At 43.3% G+C, this 5,073-nt stretch overlaps 1 long non-coding RNA gene across 1 annotated transcript; it reads right to left on the bottom strand.

The window, feature by feature from the left end:
- Window positions 1–332: 332 nt before the first annotated feature.
- Window positions 333–3,594, bottom strand: LOC135498212 (uncharacterized). The gene is made up of 3 exons (XR_010449022.1): window positions 3,539–3,594; window positions 3,353–3,432; window positions 333–1,082 (listed from the first exon to the last, which is right to left on the bottom strand). It is a non-coding gene; the product is annotated as an uncharacterized LOC135498212 (long non-coding RNA).
- Window positions 3,595–5,073: the final 1,479 nt, after the last annotated feature.

Raw genomic sequence — 5,073 nt, 5'->3', positions numbered from 1 at the left:
GTCCAAAGATACTATTTAGTCTGTATATTATTCTAGGGCTGGGGTGGGGGATGGGGAAACTCTCCAGTGACAAACTTTTTGATTGTCATTCTGGTAAAAAAAACACGTCCAAAGGGGAAATTTATTCTCATAACTTTTTACAATGCTTGAAAAAAAACTTTTAAAATGTTCATGTGGCGAGTCGCCACATGTACCAACTATACCTGTGGATCTAAATATATATATCATCATTGAAATCCTCAGAGAAATTAAACCAAGACAAAAAAGGGTTCCATGCCCTTGGTTTCCATGTACCGCGAACGATGCTAACAATAGGATTTAGCTGACAGGATTTGGCCACATGAACCCCTCCGTGTCCAGAAGACGCGGGGGTCGTCAGATCAATTTGAAACCGCCATGGACATCACTTCTTCCCCCTCACAAGTCGGTCGCGATGACCTCCATGTGCAAACCATTTTGGCTGTGGATGCTCCTGGTAACCCATGTCGCCTAACCAGACATAGCGCGCTGCCTGACTAGAAGTTACCGCCTCTGAGACCCAGGGTTGAGACACTGGGGTCTGCCCCTAGCTGACAGGTGGATGGAGATCCATATCATAGAGCATACCAACCGTACATAACCGGCTGGACTGGTACACCCTATCAGGCTCAGACTCCCCAACGAAGTCTATTGAGCGCAGCCGCAGCGCCAGTTAATATGGATGGATTTACGTCGTCAAATAACTGTCGACCTGATGAGCATTCGTTCACGGCACATAGAGTTTATCGGGGTTGGGGGCGAAGAGACAAGACCAGGAACTCCTATGGGGTCGCGGGCGCAATGCAACCCGAGGAACGAGATGCACCCAAAGTACAAACTCGAAAATAACTGGCTCATCCTTCGCCATAGGTGTCAAGTATTTACCACTTATACAGACAGGCGTCATTAACGTTGGGTAACACCTCACAAGGAGCAATACCAAGCATTTTCAAGACCTCATATTTAGCGAAAAGGTGTGACAACAATGATAATATATCAGATCCAATACCAGTCCCTTGACCAAACCCAACCATTTCTTGAAAGTTCAAAGGACGTCGGGGCTTCTGAAAGAAAAAGTATTGGCCATGACAGCTCGATAGATCGAAGTGATAGATGGGCTAACTGTCTATCTGAAAAGGGCGGGTAGCGAATTTTTTTTGCTGAACCTTTTGGGCACTATAGTGTACATTTGTACAGGGACTTTCAGCCAATCAGATTTCGACAAATACATGACGTCAGAAGTCTTAGAAACTTTAGAGCAGTTGGTAGAGCGCGCGTCAAAAATGGCAGAATACGATGTTCGATCCAAAGGTCGCGAGTTCGAATCCGGTTGTGGATAACATTTTTCTTTTTCTTTTTTACTCTTTAGATTTTATTTTTATAACGCCTTTCTTTTCCCTTGTTATTTAGATGTTAGATATTTGAGTTATTTCTGCTGCCTGCAACATACCTACAGAAAGGACAATAACAATAGCCCATCTCCAAGATCCAAGGGATAGTCCTTCAGATATCATATTGAGCATGAATATACAATGAGACTTGTCTCATGTGAATGGTCTTCCTACAGTAGGAATATGTTTCTCTGCAATGAGACTTGTCTTTCGATACTGCCTCGTGTGTATGGTCTTCCTCCAGTGTATTTTTATACTGTATGCCTCAAATTTGCAAGCACAAAACAATACAAGCTTACTTCTAAGTTTCATGATGACGCCTCGATGACGACACAGATTTATCGGATTCTGACTGGCTGAAAACCTGTGTACAAATGTACAGTGTACTGCCCGAAAGATTCAGGAAAAAATTCGCGGGCGGGCGATTAAGCAGGCCATCTTTATAAGAGCTATAGGTAAAACTCAATGGTGACCAGATTATTACTGCTCCCGAAAGAAATTTTAAGTAGCCCAAGTCTTTTGTTGGCTGCTGCTTTGCTACGACTTTCAGCAGCCTCCTACGACGGCACAAGGATATCATTGAAAGCCACCACGTGACCGCAGGGCCAATGCATTGGTGTCATTATTCACATTTATCATCTTCGTGACCACGCCAAAACATACTTAAAGGTGACATGCATGCATAAAAACCCCAAACGACCAAGTTAGAAAACACAAACGCCCGACCAACAAACGACAAACTGCACCTGAAACATGATAGACGACCAGCGACAGGTCTCACTTGACTGCACAAACACAAGTTCATTGACGAGACAGGTCACAGAGAAAGAAAAAAAGAAAAAATATTCCTCGAGCGGGTTCGAACTCGGAACCCTCGCCACTTCATCCTTTCCGTCTTTTCTAATTTTGTCGTTAGGGTTTTTATGCATGCATGTCAGCTTTAAAGGGACAACCTGGGCGTGGGATTTACCTGGCCAGGAGGATAATACCTCTGCTTGTCACCATGCGCCGCCACTTATCTCAAATAACGATTTTCGCCAGTGTGCGAGGCAGTTTTGGACATGACCCGTGAAATTCAGGCAGGCCTAAGGTTACACCCAGTTTTTGTGCACTGTTTATTGCAGTTCAATGATGTATTTCAATTTTCCTGTTTGGACTGAGAAGTCACGGTTCTACTGGAAGCCATTTTTGTAGGAAAAACCACCATATCTCATGCCACAGTTGTCCATTTAATACCACTGAATACAAGAGGGGGTAGGCATATCACTAAACCATGGTCATTTCATAACACAGGCCTGGGAACAACTGGCAGGGTTTATTAAAGCTCTGAAGTTGGCAGCACAGAGGTGAAATGAGACGATTGGTAATTTCTGTCATGTCTTCATGTAAATGTCTCTGAACTACTTCGACTGTATGTTTTATCATTCTGATCCGGTCAAGGTCCTCATCATACATATCACATGTCACAGTATCAAGGGCTGATTGGTTCAGAGATAGAATGTGTTATGAGCACGTGACACATTGTACCAAGTACGTGGCGTGTGACGTCATAAAACATGGCAGACATGACCGATCGTCTCATTTTCTTGCTGCCAGAACGATATAGTACCATAGATAGGGTATGGGCTACAGTGTCCTCCTTTCAAAGGTCAGCTGAGCCGAGTGTGGAATTATTCAGAACAGCAGTGGCGGATTTAGGGGTACCGCATGAGTCATCCATCTTTGATATTTTTAGGGCACCTCTCCTCAAGAACCCTCCCCCTCATTTTCAGGATTGCACCTTTTGCTCTATCATGAGTTCTCATTGGTGGGGCAGCGCCCCCCCCCCCCACCCCCGCTTCTTTCCCAAAGTTCTGGATCCGCCACTGCTGCAGAGATGAGAAGTTTCAAAAGAATACATGTATGTGCGATAAAGGAAGTTTCGGTAAAGAAAAATAACTCACCACGTGGTGTTCATGTCGTATCTTGTGATAAACCGGTTGGGCAGCATTGGGTGTGCTAGACAGGACAACGTGTCTGGCGTCTGCAAGAAATGAAAATGAAAAGATAAGATAAGATTGTACATTGTATCAGACAATAGTTGCAAAATTTGGGGAGAAAAAGTTGTGGAGAAATCAGGCTGAACTCACCAATATTGAACCAGTGCTTCGACTAGGCGTCGACACAACTGAACGCTTGTGTTCCCAAAACCGGTGTGTCATACCAAGAGCACAGTCAAATTCAACGGCTCGTATTGAGTAGGTTACGTCAGAGAGGTTACCAAACCACTCATCTATTCAAATTGTGATTTTCAATCAAATTCATTGACCCATACACGAAAATGCTCACGATTTAAAGCTGATTGGTCAAATACTGAGGTCACGGTCGGGTGATAAGGAGTCGGACAACAAGTGACATAACTTCGCGGAAACTTGGCTTTTGTGGTATTTTCAAACGAGTCTACGTGACGTAACATGATTGTTGAAATTTATAACCAGTAGTATTCACACATGGCAAAACATTTTTAATTCAAGTTCAAGTTTTTTAACTCCCTATATATTATTTCCTAGCTAATCCCATTGTTTAGCCCGATAATCCCGCTAATTAGCATTCAGGGGCCTATGCCTGGAGAAGGCTAGCGCTATCATTGAAGAAATAATTCATTCCAATCCACAAGTATATCAATCACATCATTTATTTAAAAATCGTCTGCTAGGACATACAGGACAACGTAGTTGGAGACAGTTGTGACATTTCAATTTTCATTGCATAGAGATTTGACGGACTGATTTGGAAATTCATTCCAACCATGAAACTGTTTCAGAAATGAGAAAAAGCTCCTGGGTGTCATGACATGCATTCAATTATTATTTCACCACAAAGAGCTGCTTCTGTCAGCAGATATGAGACAGCTACCGGGGCGGGAACTCATACTTCTTTATGGGGCCTTATTGTTCAGCGTCTTCAAGGAATTTAATTTTTAGAGTCCAATGGGGGGGGGGGGGGTGGGGTGGGGGTGGGGGGGGGGGCTTCCCCCAATGTACTGACTAAAACCTGTCACTTTGAGAGAACGGGGGAGGGGGTTTGGGGGACTCATCCCCCAATGTACTGGCTATATATGTCAGAGGTTTGGGGGGCTCCCCATGTCAAACAGTTGTGTGAGTTCACTAGAGATTGCTCTTTACATATTAATCACATCGATGATAGCTTCTTCTGGTCTAACTTTGAACATTTGTTACTAATTTGATTACATTCGGATGACCATACAGCGTGTTTTTGTGTCATTTTAGCCTGAAAATTGAAAGTACACGTGTATTCCAAATTAGGTCAACGTAGGGGGCACGTCATATTGCTGACATCATCGGCGCCAACAACTATTTTATTTTGACCCTGCCGGAGTCTTTCAAAACGATTGATTGACTCTGACCCTGCCGACCTCGATTCTTAAAAACTTTAAAAAATGCCATTCAAACGTTAAATCAACTGCAAAGATAATCTTTTATATCACTGAGGTATATAAATGCGTTATGTTGAGAAAAATCTGTACAACTATCGAAATATACGATTACTTGGAACTATTTCGGCCAATCACTTCGCCACCTGCGCGACCTTGTCACAATTGTGGCGCGCTCGTTTGCATTAGGCATAAGAGGGTATAAAATCTCCAATTCAGCATGAAAGCCTT

Source organism: Lineus longissimus, chromosome 13, assembly GCF_910592395.1.
Source record: "Lineus longissimus chromosome 13, tnLinLong1.2, whole genome shotgun sequence".
NCBI lineage: Eukaryota > Metazoa > Nemertea > Pilidiophora > Heteronemertea > Lineidae > Lineus > Lineus longissimus.
This window is presented reverse-complemented; position numbering and strand designations above follow the sequence as displayed.